We start from the raw sequence: 23,731 nt of genomic DNA, 5'->3' as shown, positions 1-23,731 counted from the left end.
AGTCGAGACACGAGTCGAGACAGAAACATATTTTCGAGTCGAGACACGAGTCGAGACAACATTTTCTCGAGACGAGTCGAGACAGGCTTAAATCTCGACTCGACTCGACTCGAATGCATCCCTAGTCATAATGCCGTGTTCGCACTGAGAAAGTGATATGCGGACGTTATGAAATATTTTGATGGCATGTACCTTACTGGAACAGAAAAATAACGGACAGAAGCAACTCCTTATAGACGCAAATTGGAAAGGCTCGATTTCGTGGTAACGCTTGTATTGTGAGAAAAAAGTTCTATGAAACATTAATGTTGTGTCAAAAAAGCTGCAGAGTCCTAGTATGTGCTTGTAGAGTGTCAACGAGAACTAAAAAAATGCTGTACTGTGGTGCATGATCTTAGAAAGAATATGTCTCAAGTATTCGAGGAAGCCAGTGCTTGTGTGCTCAAATTTGATGTTTCAGATAAGTTAGAAGAAAGAAGGAAGCCAGTGCCGAAAATATTCTTTGATGAATTGTCACAAGATACGGTCGCGATTTACTGACCCTGTCAAAGAATTCGAGATCAAAGTGGTATTGCCTACCTTCAAGTCCGTAAGAGTAAACATAAGGATAAGCTTCGAAGGAATAAGGGAACTTCGTGAAATATTTTCATTCTTATGCCGTCAAAGTTGCGAACTATCCTGAAGAAGAGGTCACCAAGCAGTTTTATGCAGACGTTCCGCATGAAGACGATTTATCCAGTGACTTTCCTCGAGAAGTTTTCACTTTCAGAGACACTTTTCAAGACAGACTTTCAAATATCTCAATTCACGAAGAGATTCTTCATTTTGAATTTGACCTCTTCTCAGCATTTCCAAATTTGGTGACTGTGCTTTGTTTCTATGTAACTCTTCGTGTTACAGTTGTAACTGATAAGCGATCATTCTCTAAGTGAAAATTAATCAAGACATATCTCAGAAACAGGATGACCCAAGAACGCCTTTGGGGTGTAGCCATGTTGAGTATTGAGCGAAAAAGAGCTCATGAATTGAACATTTATGATCTGATAAAGAATTTCCAAAAGCAAAAGTGAGAGAGAAACGCCCCTGATTTTGTATACAATTTATTGATTAAAAAAAGAATGTTTATGAGCGGTTTCTACTTTATAATTATGTAAAATCGTAACATACTATATATATATATATATATATATATATATATATATATATATATATATATATATATATATATATATATATATTTGAAATCCTTTTGGTAATACTGGTTGATACATTATTGTTTATTTGCACTACCACTCCAGAAAGTCCGAATTTTATATGCATATATTTTTAATGGTGTCGTCCCACTTGCAACAGTCTTGTTATCGACAGGAACTGTTAACTGTCCGATGAGCGACCGATTCGATCTGTTAACTGCCCTAAGAGTCACCGACTCGTTCATACTAAGATAATGGAAGAAGATAAGGTCCTCTTTTCTGTAACTTGTTTCATGCTAACGTGATTTAGAACCTAACAAAATCTACTACGAAAAATTTCGCTCTACCTGAATTTAATACGTGAGAATGTTCCCATTACATTAGCAATCTTTTACGCGTTTTTTTCTAATACTATATTTTTGGATTAATTTCTCTGAATACACTGACTGTATCAAGGGGAAAACTAACTAAATATTTAGAGAAGCTCCGCCTTTGTCTATGATTCTAATACAATTTAAAATTTCATGTTATAATGATGCGGAGCATAAGTTTAAATTCAATATGTTTATGACATAAGAAAGAAATCAGAAAGAGGTAGGGGCGCCCGAAGAAAATTTTCTAGGGAGGGGCATCTTCATGGTTGCTGTATCACGTCTGGTATAACCGGTATTCAATATACGTGGTTTGCTATATTACGTATAAATTTTCGTGAGCCAGGGGCGATCCCTGCCTTCCCATTGGGTGCCCACGGAACGAGGGTGTTCACGACTTGAAGATATCAAGGAAATCATTACACAAGTTACAAATCTCTCGCAGAACTTAACAGTTTGTATAGTTTTAAGGAATTATTTCAGACTGCTATACGACAGGTTTTCATGTATAAGTTAAAAAAAAAAAAAAAAAAGTAGGAAGGCATATTAAGCAATTCGTTTATGTTTGATAGCTTAAAATAGGGGAGAAAGGTAGCTTAAAGAGTTTGTTTACCTTTTGGATTGTTTAGAGTGAACTGCATTGTAATTGGTGGGATCGGTTGAGAATAGACAATCAGATGTAAGTGATCTCAAAAGCTGTCTTTTATCATTGAAATTGTTTTCATTTTATTCAGTGTCTAAGGAAATCTAAAAAGTAGATAGTTGGTGAAACTGTTACACGTTTAAGTTTTTTAAAATAAAATACAAAACTGTGCTTAGTTAGTAATTAGATTTGAGTCAAATTAAGTACAGAAAACATTGCTTTTGAAGAAAGGGGATATTACAACTGGATTTTCAATAATTTCATAGGAATATACTTTTCATGCAAATAGCCCTGTTGTCTCGTTATTTGATATATTTTATGTCAAATCTAACTCAAAATTAAAATAAGTTTTATTTGCACTCACAGTAGAGGAAAAATATATTTGACGAACAGTATCACTGGCACGTACATATTTTATACCAAGATTGTTCGGGCGCTAATAACGCCAGAGGCAAACATATTTTACGAGATGAAATCATATCACCTTCCATCATCTCAATGTAAATGAATCGGTCGCTCATAGGACAGATAACAGTTCCTGTCGCTAATAAGACTGCCGCTTCTGGAACTAATTCATTTTTAATGAACAGTGCACTATCCAATTTACTTCTGAAAGACATACCAGAACGATATAAAAAGAAAAATGGTCAATAAGCTCCTACTGATAATTTTTGGTTTATAGCCGTTTCTGCTCGTACGTATAAGTTATAGATAGTTATGCATTGGGCCTATTGGATAGGTGAGGATTTTGCCTAGGGCTGGCAAAGGCCGTTGTTGCGCCACTGACTCCAAGCATATTTTCCTTGCTAATCTCTCTTGAAATCTTAGCTAATCTATCTTATATCTCTTGCCATCTTAGCAACATTAATCTTATTATTCGGATAACCTCTTGCTACCGTGAATCATTGCTCTATCTTGCTGTTCCACTGCTTTTGACTTATTTAATGTTAGTCACAACAATAAATATTTGCTCTAAATAGTTTGCATTTTTGATGCATCAGTCGAGCAGTCAAAGCAAGGGAATTTGAGCTTCTACTGTTCGGCATTACTATGTCTGGCTGCTCCATGATAAAATTTGCAAAAATAACGCATACAGATATATATATAAGTTTTTGACCCATGTGAGCAGACGACAGGTTACCTCTCATCCATGCTGAATGGTTATACAGTGAAACCTCTACTAACGGACACCTCTATAAAGCGGACACCTCCCGTAACGGACATATTTTGTAATCCCCAAACAGTGTAATAGGAAAGAACATATTGGCAAACCTCTCTAAAGCGGACACTCTCTAGTACGGACGCGGACAGTCTTTTCTGTCTTTTATACGTATTATTTACCTCCGTACTACGGACACTTTCTATAGAAACAAGTTGAAAAGTACTGTAAAAATACATCTTTAGTAATTCATCCATGTGTCACCAAGGAAATATTGTGACAACATTTTGCTCCTCAACTGTCTGCTCAGCAACCTAGACGAAGCTTCTCTGTTTAACAACACTCTCATGTTTTTTGCTTGCATCCCACTCCCACCCAAGCTGTTTTAGACACAAAATGATTGGCAGTTGCCCACCTTTTGGGATGATACATTATTCTACTGTCCCGCTGGAATCTCTAACCAAGCAGAAGACATGTTCGTTATTTTTTGCCTGCGGGTACGCATATTGTCTCAAAAAAGACACTAATGGAGTGCAATTAACCCACAAATTAAAGCGACATACTGAAAACGTAATAAGTAGTGACAAATGTAAAGCGCAGAGAACTATAACATCTTATTTCCATGTTGTGCCTAGAACATAAAGTATTGGATGGCGAAGGATAATGCAGGTAGAGTAACATTTTGGTAATATTCGTGAATACATGATTCATGCAAAAATATTTTTTTTTAATTGCATATTACCTTATTTACTAATTTACGTAAGAAAACATTGAAACCTCTTTAAGGCGAACACCTCTCTATAGCGGACATTTTTTGATTTCCCACGGCTGTCCGCTTTAGAGAGGTTTCACTGTAGACTGTTCCGGCATGACGCCACGTGAGAAATTCTACAGCAATTTAAGGTTACAAAACAAACTACAATTTGTTACTTGCATGCGGAATCAAACTGAACTAACTATATACAGTTTACAAAATCTACAGTAATGTTTCATCTTATGTACTTCATTTCATTCATTGTTATCATCACCGTCTCCCTTAGACTCGGATTATAATCGAGGGACGTTAAACTATACATTTCATTCCATTTTATAAGTTTTTCATTAATCTCGTGCTTCTTTAGGCTTAAGAATTACATCTATTCGACTTAGTTTAAAATAAGTTTAGAATGGGGTGTGGATTTATTCCATAAACAATGTCCCATAAGTTTCCTAGAACTGTTTGATTTTCCTTTAAAATGACGTGTGTATCTTTGATACTTAAGCAAGTCCCGTTGTATGAAGTTGGCATCGGTTAACAATGAGCTGTCGAAACCCAACATTTCAACATAAAACACATAATTCGCTTGTTTCTACTGCACATGGTAGCACTATTTTACTTTAAAATTTCTAATTAACTTCATTTATGTTTGTTTAGCACTGTCTGTATATTTCAATATTTCCATTTTTCTACACAGATGATTCATATTTATCAACATGCATTTCAATAAGTACAGTTTTGTTGTGCTACTACTCCATAGGAGTTTATAAACTATACAGTACCAACAGCTTTTTAGAGATGTTTCTTGGCACCAAGATAAAGGCAAGAAATATTGAGCAGTCTCGGTGTAGAAGTGCTTATTTTCGGCGCTAAGACCAGTCGAAAATCTACCAGAAAAATGTAAAAGAGTCACAATAACTAAAGAACAAAATGTCAGATCGAAGTTAGGTAAAATGAATATTCATTAGTTTTAGACGTAGGTTCTATTAAAGCAATAGATAGGTGCAAGGGCATTCCGAAAGCTCATAAGGTGCGGTTTGTAGTGGGTTATCTGTCCTATGAGCGACCGATTCATTTACGTTGAGATGATGGAAGATATGATTCCCTCTCGTAAAATATGTTTGCCTCTGGTGTTAATAACGCCCGAACAACCTTGCTGTGAAAAATGTACATGACAGTGATACTATTCGTCAAATATATTTTCCCCTACTGTGAGTGCAAACAAAACTTATCTTAATTTTGAGTTAGATTTGACATAATACATACCAAATAACTTAACGAGACAACAGGGATACCTATATTTACGAAAAGTATGTTCCTACGTAAATAATTATTGACAATCCAATTGTAATATCCCCTTTCTTTAAAAGCAATGCTTTCTGTACTTAATTCGAACCTACTTACTCACTATACAAAGCAATGTTTTACGTATTTTGGAAAACTTAAACGTGTAAGAGTTTCGTCAACTATATACATTGTACACTTCCTAAGACGCTATGAGTAAAGTAAAAAAAAATCAATAATAAAAAATACAGCCTTTGAGATCCCTTACATCTGATTGGCTATTCCCAACCAATTTCACCAATTACAATGCAGTTCACTCTAAACAATCCAAAAGGTAAACAAACTACTCAAATTGCCTTCAACCTGTTGTAAGCTACCTAAGCGTAAACTAATTGCTTAATTCGCCTTCCCCCCTTATTTTGACTTATACGTAAAAGCTTGTCGTATAGCAATTTGATATAATCCCTTATAGCTAGATGAACTGTTAAGTCCTGCAAGAGATTTGTAATAATTTGTTGTGTAATAATTTCTTCAGATACACCGTGTTTTTATATTTCCTTCATATCATCAAGTGGTGAGTACCCTCTTTTCGATTTCTTTCTTATGCCATAAACTTATGTTCCGTATCATTTTCTAATGCAATTTTTAATTACATTAGATAGACAGAAGCAGAGCTACTCTACGGAATTTTTCATAGTACATTTTGTTGGGTACTAAATCACACTAGCGTGAAACAAGTTAAAAGAGAGGGAACCTTATCTTCTTCCATATGAACGAATCGGTGACTCACAGGCCAGTTAACAGATCGAATCGGTCACTCATAGGACAGTTAAAAATTCCTGTCGCACATAAGACTGTCGCAAGTAGGACGATACCTAAAATAAAAGGGTAAACACAGGTATGCGAGGGTCAAGTCAGGTGTCAAAAATCATCAAAATCGGCCCAGTGGTCTAGGAGGAATTGAGAGATAAACATTGTTACATCCACCTATACAAGGTAGACAATTTATCTTGATACGTCCTTATAACTTTTAAATTAATAGACAAAAAATACTGAAATTTTGTACCATGTAAATATCAACAGGGAATGTAGTTTGACATCCTCTATGGTACACTCCGCATCAAAAAAATTGCGACAGCAAACGCCGTGCAGCTAGGCCAACCAATATACACCTTCTTATCCCATAATCGTGTCTGGTAAAGAGACCCCCTCTCTCTCTTCCTTTCTTCTATCCCATACTAAAATTAGCTAACAACATGAACGCAATTCTAATTTCAAACTACACATCTATTAGTATCGATAAAATGAAAAAATAAAACCGAGACGAAACAACATTCATAAGTTGATTTAGGAAGAAACTGAAACACACAATGAAAAGTTGAAACCAATGGATGTCTATTACACAGAGGTTCAGAAATGAGGTAGAGAGAGGGAGAGAGTCAGAGAAGGCGAGAGAAAAAGAAAAAGAAAAGGGAGAACAGATAAAAATGTGGAATTTTAAATTTAGATAGAAGAGAACCTAACATTATAAAATTCCGTTACCAAAAATCCAACAGTAATATAGAAATAACGTTTGTTTTTATATATTTTTTCAAGACTATTCGAATATAGAGGATGCTTAAAACATTCATTAAGTCACTTCCAAAAAGGATAGCATACTCAATTTCCACTAGAACTGTAGATCTCACAGACATATCTAAGATAATGTCAACAGTTTAACACATGCTTTGTTTTCGCGTGGTTCGGTTCTAAATTCGATAGTGTTCATTGGACGTACTGATCCAAACTGCATTCTATTAAACCAAGTAGGTAGTGTACGTCATATCTTTCATTCCAGATTACTAATGCGAAGTGAACAAAAAAAAGAAGAAAAAGAAAAACGAAAAGAAAAATAAAGAAAGAAAGAAAGATAAAATTGAATGAGTGCTATTTTACTGGTATTTTTTTATCAGAAATATTCTTTATTAAAATCCAAACCGTATCATTAATGAAAAGTTACAAATGTTCAAATGGAAAATTGGATGTTCCTTATAGATGTAGCAGACCTTGCATGTTTCAAATTTCAAAGCGAATAAATAACATTGAATTATAGGATGGAAACAAATTTGTGTCGAACTTGTATAAATAAAATTTCGTTTTCAAATAACCAAAGAGATTGATTTTTCTAGTCTTTTCCGAAGATTTATCTGTTCCGAACTTTCATCTCTTGCGGATATAACCTGTAATTTGCACAGATATAATGAACACGCTAGAGCTCAAACAATTCCGACCTTCCTTTGGCATTAACGATCAGCTAGTCAAATTATCCTCCTTGCTGGTCAATCATTTTAACAAACGCCTTCCGTCAGTCCTAGTATCACTTGATATCGAAAAGGCTTTCGACACTGTTTGGCACGCTTGAATAATTTACAAACTTACCTCCCTTCTGCCGTTTCCCTACGTGCGGATAATAGCTCAGTTTCTCCACCATAGGCGAGCTTATATTCAGATTAATAACACCAAATCCCCAACCTTTATCCTTCGTGCTGGCGTTCCCAAGGTTCCGTGCTCTCACCTCTCTTATATTTACTCTATGTCGCTGATATGCCTCAACCTCCGCCTCCAGTCCATATGCTCCAATTTGCCGATGATACTGCGTATCTCGCACCTGGGTCTTCCGTTGACCAAATTAACCACATCCTTCAACGTGCGCTGGATAATCTTGTTGCCTGGAGCCTCAAATGGAAGCTTAAACTAAATCCAACGAAAACACAGATGACCTTATTTGGCCTCAAGAGGAATAAGTTTTGCCCTACTCGCAATCCTGAGCGCCTCACGATTACCCTCTTGGACTCTCGCCTTCCGGTCCACGATACCTTAACATATCTTGGTGTCACATTCGATACACATCTTACATGGAACGCCCACCTTCGTACTTTGGAAGCCAACATTCGCCGTCGACTTAATCTTCTTCGACATCTCAAAGGCACTACGTGGGGTCTAAACGCTAAATTACTTCTCTACACCTATAAGGTCTTCGTCCGACCGGCACTGACACACGGCCATCTTGCCTGGCTATCAGCGACTACCAACTTTTATGCACGCATCCAAATCCTCGAACGCCGTGCACTCCGCATAGCATATTCTCTACCGCAGCAAACACCTACCGCCGAGGTCTATCGACGCACCACTATGCCTACACTTCTTCCTCATCTCCGACGCCTTCGCAGCCGCTATATCTTTCAGCGCATTTCAAATGCCCATCCTCTACTTAACGAACTCTTAGACCAAACACCTACGGAACCCAGACACGCCTACCCGCCTGTCGATCATCTACTGGCCATTTACGAACAGGACTATTCGCCTGAGACACACAACCCACTTCGCCGTATCTATCGCCACTACGGCCACATCCACAATCCATGATCCCACACATGGATATCTCTGCAGTTTAGCTTCCACCGTCTGTACACGACCACATTCCAATCTATACACCATTCCACGCTCATCCCTAATCGACTTACTTCTCCAACTCTTTATTAGATGACGTATTCGCATCTTCATTTTGCATACCAGCCTGAGAACCTTCTCCTATAACTTTGTCAAACCTTTTCTTCAATCACTGGCCATAGAGACGGCATAACCGTCTGCGGCCCGCCCATCCACGGATGGGAATGAAAGACTTGTGGGAAAAAAAAAGCTCAAACAGATCATAGTGTCAGTCGGATGATGTTGGTTAGCTTATGGACCACCACTGGGTCAAGGATTCAAACCCGTAGTGACCCGGTAATTTGACTGAGACTCGGTAACCCAGATGATAAAAAAAAAAAGATATTTTGCTTATTCCCTTGCGTTTAAACAGCATTTCTTACAGAGATGACCAGGACTGGAGATGTTATCCTCAGAGCACGCAAAACTCGACGCTGAAGTTGCCAGTCAATTTCATTCTCCAGACCAGGTCTATCGGTCTCTTCCTCCGTTTTAACTTTGGAACACGCACACGCACACGCACATGAAGTGTATGTGTACGTGAGATAGAGGGGAGAAGTGTAAGATGCAACGACAAGATAGGGAAAAGTCAAGAAAGAGAGAGAGAGAGACGAGCATAAATATGAAACATACTTATCATTACAGTGTATGATGAAGAACACATACACTGTTTATTCGAATTCTCGCCAGTGATGCTTTTTTAATTTTTTCCAATTACCTACATGGTTTTCAATAGTCATAAAGATCATAATCTAATATGCAGCAGTTTGATATCTCAAACTATCCGGGAGATATAAAAATCGATAAAATTTGACATATTGCTTAAAATGGCGCGTATTTTTTTTGGGGGGGGGATTTTTAAAACAACGTTTCCATTACATTGCTTCTACTGCATTGGAACATCAAATTTAAAAATATAAAGCGAACGATAAATAAAATGCCTCAATGGAAAGTTAATGCTGCGGGCATTAGTAAATATGCAATAGATAACATCATCGTCATAAGTTTTATGCCCTTATTGGCAAGTCACTTGTCGCAGCTGAAAAGTTTTCATGCTCCACGGTCCTCAGCTAGCCTGTTTGTCTTCACATATGATCTTCCTGTTTTTATATTATCCATTAATTGTAGTCTCCTTCGCACCCTCCCTCTCTTTCCTGCCACCATACCCTCTAGGACGTCCTTCATGATACAATTTCTTCTTAGGCAATGTCCCAACCAGTTTCTCTTCCTCTTCTTAACAATATCTAAAAGTGTTCGTTTCTCCCCCACCATTTCTAGCACTCTCTCATTCGTTTTCCAGTGGACCCAACCAAATTCTTTCCATTCTTCCCCACATCCACATTTCGAAGTCCTCCACTCGCTTTTCACCACTTTTACGTAATGTCCATGTTTCCACCGCATATAGTACAACACTCCACACGAAACATTTTATGGGTCTTTTTCTCAACTCTTTATTCAATTTCCCACAAAACAGACTTTTCTTATTCCTAAAAGCTTCTTTCGCCATCCCTATCCTTGTTTTTATTTCACGTTCACGCTTCATGTCATTACTAAGAATACTACTCAGATATCGAAAACTATTCACTTGTTATATTTTCTCCCCTCCCACTTTTATATTTAACACAGACCGCTTCGTTCCAATCAGCATGGCTTTTGCCTTTCTAACATTTATTTTCATCCCATATTCTTGAAAGCGCTTCCTCAGGTTTTCTAACATCTTATTGATTTTCTTTTCAGATTCTGCAACAAGCGCCATATCATCTGCAAATCATATGCATATAATCATTCTACCTCCTACTGAAATGCCGTCATCATCATGCAAACTCTTTTTCACTATCTCTTCTAGATAGATATTAAATAGTGTTGGCGAGAGACAGCATCCTTGTCGAACCCCTTTCCAATTGGACTCTCCTCAGTCAGTTCTTCCCGTATCCTAACATTTACTTGTTGGTTCATATATAAGTTTCTTATGAGTATTCGATCTTTCCATTCCAACCCAATCTTCTTTAGAACTCCTAATAACAATTCCCAATTCACACGATCAAAAGCCTTTAATAGATAACAGCCAGAAGTAAATATCAGAGATGCAAGTATCAGAGAACTAAACGACTATCGAATTTGAAGTGTCAGTAAACGTGCTGTAAGAAGACATAACATATTTCAAATTTTAACATTTCGAAATGATGACTTGAGGAACTCCTTAAATCCACTAGAGTGTTATTTTTTTCAGGAGGAACGTTGAACATTATAATATTGAATGTTTTCGTTTGGAAGTGCTTTCTTGTGGTTTATCTTATTGATTATCTTCCTTGTTGTCCCTCCTTAAAGTTCACACTACTTGAAGTAGCAATCAACTTCAAAAATATGTATATACGTTTGTGGACTTGGGATGTTTTTCAATTCAGAATATCAATTTAAAGTATGTTTGTGTTGTTAAGTACCGTTACATGTTCAAAGTCTGAATAATTGGTTACATTTTAACATACTAATGAAAAACGTAAAACTTTAATTATATTGGAATATCGGAGAGTCTTGCGCTCCTCCCAAGCAAATCCTGAAGTGACGCCACTGTGTAGTGTTATAATATTGTTCAGTAATCGTTGTGATTTACGTGTTGTTGTGATATTACATGTAAAAATGTACCGAAATCAAGCGACTAAAAAAATATTTCCGCACCAACTTCAAAGGGCGGACGAAAAACTTGAATAGTGTTATTAAATATCTGAGAGACGACTAAATTTGGTTTATCGTTGTTTGCGAGTAAGGTCAAAACATTATAGTCGAATATATATATATATATATATATATATATATATATATATATATATATATATATATATATATATATATATATACAGAGGCGGATCCAGGATATGATCAAGGGAGGGGCTAAACTATATTTTGCCGTTTTATCCAGTGTAAAGCAGGATTGAAGTCCATTTTATCCAGTGTATACCTGAGCGTGAAGGGGGGGGGGGGCTGTAGCCCCTATAGCCCTCCCCTTGGATCCGCCACTGTATATATATATATATATATTCTCAGTAATTAGTGTTTTACATTGCAGCAATGTGATTCACCTGAATGCAAAACGTCCTAAATCCCTCAACCGAATTAAATAACATCCCAAGGCTTTTTGACTTGAAATTATTTTGTATTAGAAAGAGGATTTTGAGTTGGATTTAAACTGTAATGCTATGGAAGTAAATAGCCTTTGGAACAAAAATAACTGATAATAGTGAACTTTTGATGTTATTCAATTCCGCTCCTCAATTGTACCGTAGAAACATTTTCTTAAAGTGTCTTATTGTATTAATAAGGTTTAAAAATTGATGATTAAATTATAGTAAAATGAATGTGACCAAACCTAAGGAAGATTGTAGTTCCATATATTTATAACACAGTTTGACCACTTAAAGGAGAACACAGTTCGGGGAAAAATGCGACTACCATGTAGCGGAATTGTAAATTTTTAGAGCATGAGAAGCAAAAGTGTTCTCACGAGCCCGGAACTTGAAAGAAAACGCAAAGTCACGGTAGCTCCAATTCTTCTTCATGTCAATTGCACCCAAGTGCAGCGGAAAACAGTGCTCAGGTCATTCATTCATTTCAACGTAAGCAAAAGCAGTGTTTACAAAACATAAGAAGCCATGAGGACTCAAGTTAAAATAGACTTTCAGTTCTTATAAAATGGATTGTATTTGCTAAGGTTTCGATTGATGCTTGGACCACTTTCCGTTTCTTTACGAATCATTGGATCATCGGTCAAAGCGTACTAATGATCAAATATCAATTTAGAAAGCATTGCCATTTTTATTACTTTTGAGTATTGATAGTAGAGAAGAAAGTCCGATGGTCGTATAAAAAATCGAATCGATTTACACTTTCGTGGCCCCTTCATACAAAAAAAAAATCAAAAAAAGAAAAGGCCATTTCTGGGTTTCTGTCTATCTTTTCATTTGCCCGTTCGTCCCGATGTACGTAGGCAAACCGTTCAAATGTTCCAAACCAAATTTTAAAATTAAAAACTTACAAGACACTCCAGAAAAAAAATGAATGTTCTTCTTACTTCTAAAAGTAAGGATAACGGCACACATGTTATAAAAATATTTTGGAAACGGCAATTAATATTTTGTTTATACGTCATGAAACAATATTTTGTTAACAATCCAATGTGTTATAACTCATTTTTCTGTGGACAATTTGGAAGGGATAGTTTAGCTATGGAGGTATTTTTGAAAGATAAAAAAGAAACTCACGGTTATCTTCATATTTCATAAATTAATATTTCATTAATAACCCTACAATTTGATAAAATTCACTCCTAATCGATGAAAAAAAAAGAAGGGGATACACGCTTTAGGTGAGTTTTCTTCGGGCTAAGTTTTCAGAAAATGTTTACTACCTGTACAATTTTATTAATATTTGATATACAAATGTTTCCATCAGTAGCGTATTTAGAGGGGGGTATCGGGCTCAAGCAAACCCCCGAAATAAATTTGTTAGTTTTTCGCATTTCACATACATCAATAACCTTCTTACTATTTCTAAGAATTTCACTGACTTTCTATTTTCTTATGCTCTTTGTTCAGAAAAAAATATTGTATTTGTCAAATTTCGTTCCGTGTAAGAACTGTTCTTTTTTCCTTTCTTTAGTCCATTCTACTCTTTTGTTTCTTTTTCTTAGTTGTTACTTTCTTTTGTTTCTCCTATCATACTTTTGACCGTTGTTAGTTGTGATTCAAGTCGGCCTTCTTCAGTAACACCAAAACTAAGAGGAGTTGATAAGCGAAACTGGTGTTCCACACCAACTTGCACGGATATCAACATAACGGGACTTTAATTGTTATAGCAAACGAATATTTACATCGTTTAGTTATAAAGAAAGGTAAATGTTTGAATTAAGGAAAATGAAGAGAGGGGAATAAGTAGCCCGGGAAATTAGGTAGACGAAGATGATACTTCCTTTTTCTCCTATGAATAGAATAAAACGTTAGGCCCACTGCTTTTCTTTTCTGTGTGTATCTATCATACTACATAAGATTCATCAGGCTGCAATTCTTGCTATCTTGTATATTTCAGCTCCAACTTGTCTCAACATTTTGAGTTGAGTTGATTTTGAGTTTAACGTCCCTTTTCAGCAGCGAGGCTATATGAGACGTGGACCTACTGATTAACGTGGAATCCGAACCACATGAGCTCCCGTCTCAACATTTTCTTTCAGGTAAAAAAAAGTAATTAAAAAAACATTTTTTTTCCTAAAATGAAATCAGTTAAGTTAAAATGCGATTACAAATATTCAACGTGTGTTTGTGGGAGCATCATTTCAGATTTGCGGGGGAGGGGGGATAGATCCTCCACCGATATACGAGTTTCATGATTTTCCCAGCACATTAGTAGACAACCGATTAGAATATATTTAATTATTAAACTCAAGAGGGAAATTACCCACCTTCCTGCTTCCCCGTGTTGTGCATATCCCCTCGAAACAAGGTCCTAAATACACCACTGGTTTCAATAATAGTTGCAGCATGACATGATTTAATTTAAGAAATGGGTACGAGATTGCTTAGTGTGGTGGTCCGTATGTTATATATATATATATATATATATATATATATATATATATATATATATATATATATATATATATATATATATATATATATATATTACTGTACTTCAGTTCAATATATTCAAAACTTCTTGTATAAATTCGGAACTTCTGATATAGATAACTATTAGGCAAAATCTACGAATGCAAGTTATTTTCGAAGGGAGAACTTTCAAGAACTTGATAAAAATGGATACTGATGAATAAGACAAATATAGTGGTGAAGATATAGTGATAGAAGTTTAAAATTATAAAATTAACGACCAATGACATTGACATAGAGAGCTCTAAAAGTTTTTTTTTTTTTTTTTTTTTTAAAGTACAAATATCGACATTCACAGAACTTAACATATAGCTAGCTGAATTATTCTAATTATTTCTTATTATTATCCTGTTCTATACTAGTATTTCATATATTTGACTTGTTTCTTCACTTTAACGATAATACTTTACTTCTGTGCGAGGTATCATTGATTGAAGCCAGAGCCATATGTGTCAGTGGTGGAATACATCGATTTCGTGTGTTTTCTCGGAGTTCTACGCTATTTCTTACTACATTTTCATTTACCGATTGTTCCATAAATATTCACTTTCACTAACCCTCTCATGCGTACTGGCCTCATATGAGGATACATTTAACAGATCCTTCCTTATCCAATTCAAATCGGAATTTTCTGTGACTGCACGTGTGCCTTGTAGAAAAACAGGAAAGCATCGATGAGAAGTTACAAGGTGGCAGCACCTCTCGTTCAGGTGTTGCAGTTGCAGATCCAACAAACAATTATTGTATAACTTTTTCATAATTCATGCATGAGAGGGCTCAACATCTAACTTTAACAACCAAAGATTTTTATGAAGTTGGTTAATTAACCAGACATGATTTTTTTGTGCATGAGATTCAGCTTGTTGAAAACACTTCACATATCATTTTAGAAAATATAATCTAAACTAATATAATTAGAACGGTTGGATTTTATATGTTTGTTTGTCCTTCACTGTCTGTAGCTAGAAACTTTAACACACTGTAGCGAAATTTTCACCAATGTCTCACTTCAATTTCAGAATTTGATATAGGATATCTAACATCCTACTTTGTACTCATGAAATTCTAATAGAGTAAAATAGTGGCTCTCAACCTTTTTGAACTGACAGCACACTTTATTGAACATCCACGACATCGTAGCGATTCCTTCCTGTTCTGCCTAATTCATGTTCTGCCTAATGACCCTCTAGCAATTTGTAAAACAATTTTTATCTAATCTTATCTTTAGGCAGAACAGGAATTCTTGCTCTGTCTAGTCCTCGCAAAAGGGATATTTAAATTTGAGGGAAATTTACTAGTACATATTTTCTCTTGAGTTTCAAATGCCATTCCGGAACCCTTTAAATTAAATTTTCTGAAATGGGAATATACTATACTGTAATTCATTACAACAACAAAAAAAAAAAAAAAAAAAAAAAAAAAAAAAATAGTCATTCAGTCATATTCAAATGCTTTACTTCCCATAAGCTCTATCTTTAACATAAACCTCCCTTGGAAGAACATCCTCAAAACTGTTCATTGTAACATGATTTTGCAGTAAAAACAATCTTAATTAGTCGTATAATATAGTGCAGTACCTAAAGTGTGCTATGAGTGTAAGATCAAAAATCTAGACTTTGCTTTATTTTAAATGCTACTATATTATCGTATACCAACTCATATTCAGTAAGATTTTCTCATGGCTTATGTCTCTCATTTTATTCATTTTATGACCATTAAGCAGAAAACTATAGCAAAAACTATACCAAAGTAGAAAACTATAACAAAGCTTTTTCTTATATATGACTATCAACAAAAAGGTAAATTATATTTGAAACGCAACTAAATTTGCATGTACTTTATTATAGAAAGCCACTTAAAAAGTAATGGGAAAACTATTTATAAAAAAGCTCCGATTAAATAATATATTATAAATAATTCAATTTTCGTAGCTTTTGGCAGCTAGTACAACTGAAACTGAGACCTATAATGCCTCGTTATTTGAAATAAGAAACTTAGGTTTCAATATGGAAAAATGATTAGCCAATTACGATCAAGAATTAGTTCATACCTAGTTTCGGCCAATCAGAAGTAAGTATTTGTTGCTGTTTAGAACTACTTCTGCAAGTAAACTAAATGTCAACGAATTCTTGCATGTAATAGGCCAGACATTCCTCCACATTTTAAATTAGAACTGTTCTATAAATTACGTAGAATTCTCTAATGGGTTTCCACTATAACATGTACACCATACTTGCTCTGAATTTCAAACATAATTTACTGTATTTGGTGTTAGTAACGTAAGGGAAATATTTATAGCCCATTATAGGTACTGCATCATAGTGTACGACTCCTTAGAATTGCTTTTACTTGGAAGCTAACGTTACAACTAATAGTTTAGCGAGTGGTTTTCCTCGAGACAAACGCATTTCTTCAAGTTCGATATTTTAATACTCCTTGAAGTATAACCTTCCACAAAAATACCATCCTTATTACAAGAAAGCACATTCATCTTGTGTAATTCGATTAATCCTGAATCAGGATTAATCGAATGGAATCGAATCGAACATTACAGTTCCACACGGCGGCAAATAACGTGTCTATCTAAAGAACTTTTGGACACAACTATCTATAGTCGCATCTGAAACCTTTGAACAGTTTTTTTTTTCATGGGCGCAAATCACGCTCAACCTTACACTAAGAAAGGCGCATCAGCAGTAAAAGAATAAAAAAATGACAAACGGAAAAAATAGCGAAAGAAAAAAAAGGCTGATTATATCAAAAATATATTAAATAGATTTCTAATACTGGAACAGACCCTGAAGAAAGTATGTCATCCATCACGTAATCACGTCAACCATACTCAACAATTTGGAGTGGGATACGGCTGTTTCACTGTTGGGCCTTTCGATGTAAGACATTTCGATATAAGGACGTTCAGGTGTGAAGCTGGTTTGGTGTAAAGTTTCGGTGTATTCGAGTATAAAATCACTAAATTTAAAATACTTTTTTTTAATAATCAAGTTTTATTTTATATTTTCTATGTGAACTAATTCTTCCTTTTTTTCATTACGAGTATATAATTAATGCTCTCAAATATCTTTTATACCGAAACATCCCTTACAACCAAACGTTCTCACAGCAAAACGTTCTAGATTCCATTTGGAGTATATAGTAATAGAACCAATATGCATAAGAAAATAATAATAAAAAAGAAATTCAACATACATTACTAGACTACTAATGTAATAAACAACACATGACGTATGCAGAGACCAACACATATTCATTCAGGGATGTAGTCAGCAAGTTGTTCTATAGGGGGACATGACTCAAAATGTTACTAACGAAGAAAGAAGGAAAACGAAATGAAATTTTTGAGTTTTACGTCCAACGATTATGCCGGCTAGGCTAAAGGAGACGGTGATGATGAGATATGAAAGAAATGGTGGAATGAAGAAAGTGGAAAGAAACGGGAGAACTCCGAGGAAACCTACGCACATGGTGTTTGTCCACCACAAAGTTCACTTGGCGGGGCCTGGGATCGAACACAAAGAAAGAAGAATATCATATTTTAACTCTGAGTAACTTAATTAGTTATTGGAATACTGTTAAGGAAACAAACTTGCATCAAAGAAAACAAAATATACAAATATGTCTACAGGTTTCATTTCAATATCGTGAACAGACATTCCACCAATCAGAAATAAGGATTTGTTTACATTTTCCAATTTGTACAATCACAAACAAGCTTATGTTTACATCTTTCAAATGGAGATTCTTTTACTGTTGTGAAGTGTGTTTTTTTCTCGATGGTAAAATATTACATAACACTTAAATTACAACAACTGAAGAGTTTTTGTATACAGCACCTTACTGTACTTATAGTGTTAACTAATTATTAAACTTTTCAAATTTTTAAAATTTTAAAATTTCCCTATACACTCTATGGGACAGCGAGATACACCAGAGTGTCGACACACACCAGTTGGGAATCACAGGGGTAAAAGATAGAAGAAGAATAATCTGGCCATTACCTGAATTACGTAATTCGTTTGAACTGTTGGACATAAAGGCACGGGATTTGAATGAGGGTTTCTCCTACAGCTTTCACATACAAAAGTTACATATGGCATACAGGCTGTGTGAGAGATTTATTTTCCTGCTGAATCACTGATGACAACCTGAAATATTATAAAAATCCATTCCAAGAAAAATCCATTCCCAATTTGCTATTTAATTTCCCGCGCTATTTTAATAACAAAATTTTCTAATGTTAAATAAAAAAAAGAAACATGAACAGCGAAATTAGTGAATATCAGTCATTTTCTTCAATCTATGGGTAAATTGTTCAAAAATTCTGATCTGCGTTTATCAAACAGTTTCTGAACAAATATTTTCCTTAATTCAAAAAAAAAAAAAAGAAAAGAAAAGAAAATGCCGCTCAAAATAAATACATTTGGTTTGAGTTATTTCTATCAAGCCTTTGTGCAATAATATTGTACTGAACGTAATAAAACTAGATAAACTTCTTTCTTCAGTCACTTGATATGGAACGGTTGCTTCTCGTTTTATTTTCTTCCGTTCATTCTGATCTTTCACTTTTTTCTTTTTTTAAAATACCAGAGAACAATTAATCTTCTCTGGCACTTGGTTTTGAGATTCACAAGTTACTGCTTAAATCACTTTAACACGGACATGCATTTTATAGTAACACAAAATGACAACTAACATTACTTTCAAGTTTATTGAACACTTATTTGTCTACTCCTTGCCCATAGACAATTTTGTTGGCGTTAATGGAGTAAATATATGAAACATCCCACAAATCCTTCCAATTTTTACTGAAATTCCGTTTATCCCATTTAGAGAAATCATTGTCAAAAATCTCAGAACATGGGATTTTCCATGGGTTAGCATCACTGTGCTGAATGCAGGGCACGAAACTTGATACTGCATATGGATAGTTCTTGCAGATGAATATTATTTTGACTTGTACAAATTTAGGAAAGTTGTGTATTATTCAGCTTAAGGAAAATCTCATAAAATTTATGGATAAAACATTGATTATATATATGTAACATTACTTTTTTTACGTAAATTATAAAAAAGTAATTTATAGCTTTAAGAGACACAGACTTGAAAAATCAAATGAAATAGGTATACGAAAACACAGTTATCTATTTCTTTTGGTTGTCTTAGGGGTTTTACTCTAGATTTTTTCAAAGATATATAATTATTCTCTACTACTGCTACTGCTACTCCTATTACTACTACCAATGCTACTAAAATGGACAAATGTAATTTCTGGATTTATCGAAAATTAAAGAGAAAATCAGTGGCATAACCTGAATAAAATTCCAATACGGAAAATTGAACGCAATCATTTTCTTTACCTCAATTAGAAAATTATAAATTAAATATAATAAATCATAAGACTAATATCCTAAGCTGTACCCAGAAGAAAAGTTGTGTGTGTGGAGTTTGTTTAGAGAAAACAGTTTAATTAAGGAGACTTGAAAATACTTTAAAATGCTATTTTATCCCGTGCAAAACTTGAGAATTTTGGAATTGTAATACTCAATTTTCTCCTTGGGTACGATTTTGCTAAGAGAAAGGAAAAACATAATATAATACAACAAGAAACTCACTTAAATAATATATTTGAGCGTCAGACTTATTGTTCTTTTCTGCAAAATCATCGATTACTTTCTCAGTCAGTAGTTGATTATTAATGCTTCTGACCCTTCTTGAGATAATTTTTTAAATCTGAAATACCATCAGTACAACATTGTGAATCTTTCTGTCTCAAACATTATGCTAACATATCAATGCGCTTTGTCCCATTTAGAGATATCCGTTAACAACGGAGACCTACGCATACTACTGAATTTTACTCACAATGGAACAAAATGTAAAGTAATTTACGTTCAACTAATATCAGTCTCTTAAACTGAAAATATTTTGTTGTTTCTCTATAATTAAAATAAACAACTATTGAGTAACACAATCACATTGACTATTGTATAAGTACATTACAATGCATTTTTTTAATTTCTATTTTTTATTTTCATTTTTATTTATTTATTTATTTTGTTATACCTAAAACTTTCACGAACGTACTAAGAATATTTTATCATTAAATGTGATAATAAAACCGCAGATTTAGCGAAAGACCGCTGATGCATTGCCATCTATTTTGAAACAAGAAAGTGGAATAATATTGCTCTTATTTCTTATATCTTAAGCTATAATACACAGCAAAGTATTCCATAAGAGAGCTTAAAAATGCTGATTTCTCAGAATATTCGTTCAGAAGGATGAACAACATGACTTCACATGAAATTGGAAATGCATATAAATATAATGTTTTTTTTTTTTCGTTAAGTTGTATGCTGTATTCTCTAGAGCGATAGCCTAGGAAAGAGGGAAGCAATGCAATTGAGACATATTTTAAGGAATTTAGGATAGAATGGCAGAAGGACAAAATGGTAGGAGACATAATGGCAGGAGGACAAAATGGCAATGGACGGAATGGCAGGAGGACAAAATGGCAGCGGACGAAATGGCAGGACGACAAAATGGCAGAAGGACAGAATGGCAGGAAGTTAATTTGACAAAAATTATAACTCCTAGGACTCGTATTTTTTGGGTTCACCTATTGTGTTTGTTAGTAGATAACGGTTCTCGATTTAGTCATTTTTGCCTCGAATGTCCAAAGCATGTAAATACGGCTTAATTGAACCAAGAGCGTAAAAGATGGTAAATATCAGTTGTCCAAATCTTAACTTTTTCCTTAAATTCATTTCTCTGTAAAAGTCTTATAAATTATATCTTGGTCTTTTAACAATTCTAACTACAAGAAAATATAGATTGAAAGCAAACAAGGTAAGTACAAAACTGAAAGAATGGATACTATTTATTCTTCAATACTAATACATATCATAGTACAGACCTATAAAATTCCTTTACAGTTACAGGAATGACAAAGTTTTTTTTTTCCTAATTTCCTATAACATATCCTTTATATTATAAAACAGCTTGTACTTGTAAGAATGACTTACTACGTACATCTTTCTTAATTCTCAATAATAACGGATATCGTAGAACATACTATAAGGACCACTCTGCAGTCGTCAGAATGACCAATTACTTACATCGTCATTAGTTTTATATAACAAAACTAGCCTTTGGCTAGGAGCCCCCAGACCCCCAAGTCTGCTCGGCCTACGGCGTAGCATTCCTTATCTATCGGCCTTTGCATCAACAATGAATTTCGTGAACTTGCTATTCATATTTTCTGAATCTGCCCATCCGGGGGCTTCGACCACATACACTGTCTTTCCTCGGCCTACGGCCTCGCATCTCTTGAACCCATAATTCTCTCGTTTCTTTCCCTATTTCAACTATCTAAGTGATAAGATTTTGTATCCAAAGAAACCGCCCCTTTAAATAACATGGGAATCTCTTCATCCCTTTTTAGGCCCCTAAAAATTAAAAATATTCACTTTTGGCAATTTTCCTGTACGTTAGTCCTGGAAAGCTACAATTATGCCAAATTTCATTATTCTAATCCTGCCGAAAGTGCCTAAACATTTTGGGGTGTAGGAGATGTCCCATATAAATGAAATGGGAAAGATTCCAGTTCCCATAAAACCACTCAACTTAGGAAATTTTTATTTCTGACGATTCACTTAGGTAACGCTAACGAAAACGTAGAAGCATACCGAATTTTAAGTTTTTATTCCAATTCTAAGTACCTAAAGCATGAGATTATACGTCCATAAAAGGCCCATTTAAATAACATGGGGAAATTCTTCAACCCCTTTTTAGACCCCCTAAATTAAAAATATTCACTTGTGGCAATTTTCCTGAGGGGTTTGTCCAGGAAAGCTACAATCATGCCAAATTTAATCATTGTAGCCCTACAGGAAGTGCTCAATAATTTGGGGGTGTAAAAGGTGTTCCATATAAATAACATGGGAAAGATTTTTCAGTTCCCTATAAGACCACTCTAAAATTGGATTTTTTTTATTTTTGCTGATTTACTTAGGTAGTGCTAACAAAAACGTACAAGCATAAAGAATTTCAAGTTTTTATTCGAATTCTAAGTACCTAAAACATGAGATTATATGTCAAAAAAGGCACATTTAAATAACATGGGGAAATTCTTCATCCTCCTATTTAGACCCCCTAAAAATTAAAAATATTCACTTTTGGCAATTATGCTGTGGGTTAGTTCCGGAAACCTACAATCATGCCAAATTTGAACATTGTAGCACTACAGGAAGTGCTCAATAATTTGTCAGTTAATATAGTTTTATATATAGTTAGGATGGGATTAGGATATTTCGTAATATAGACTATAAACACACTTTGCAGTCGTAAGAATGACTAGTTACTTACAGTGTTGTGAACACCCTATAACACATATCCTAGAATATATTGTAAAAACTAATGCTGTCGAATTTTTGTTACATTTGCGGTTTTCGGTTTTTGAGGAAAACAGATTTTTGAAAACCGAAAATTCGAAACCAAAACTGCAAAAGCGGTTTTCGTTTTTTTCAAAAACCGATTTCGACAGCACTAGTAAAAACCCTCTGCGCTCGTAAGAATGACTAAAACATAGTCCTTAATTTTATATAACAAAATATATCATAATATAGACTATAAACACAATTTGCAGTCGTAAGAATGACTAATTACATATCAGGCAGGCTCGTATCCAGGGGGGTCTAGGGGGCCGGGCCCCACTACCTTTTTGCCCTCCCCTAAAATTTTCACGGTATGCTTGCAAATAAACTATAAGATGGTTGGATCGGGCCCCCCGTAACTTCAGCCGGACCTCCCCTACAGTTTTGGGCTGTCTACCTGCCTAATACCAGGCCGTTAACATCTTATAACACATATAATAGAACGCAATATGAAAACATTCTGCAGTTGTACGAATGACTAATAATTACATCGCCGTTAATTTTATATAACAAAATATATCGTAATATAGACTATAAACACACTTTGCAGTCGTAATAATGACTAATTACTTACAGTGTCGTGAACATCCTATAACACATATCCTAGAATATGCTATAAAATATTCTGTAGTCTTATGAAAAGAATGGCTAATTATTTACAACGTCGTTAATTTTATATAATAAAATATACCGTAAAATAGACTACAAAAACAATTTGCAGTCATAAGCATCACTAGCCACTTACATTG

The sequence above is a fragment of the Thermobia domestica genome, chromosome 6 (assembly GCF_964235325.1).
Source record: "Thermobia domestica chromosome 6, izTheDome1.hap1.1, whole genome shotgun sequence".
NCBI lineage: Eukaryota > Metazoa > Arthropoda > Insecta > Zygentoma > Lepismatidae > Thermobia > Thermobia domestica.
Note: the sequence above shows the minus strand (reverse complement) of the source record.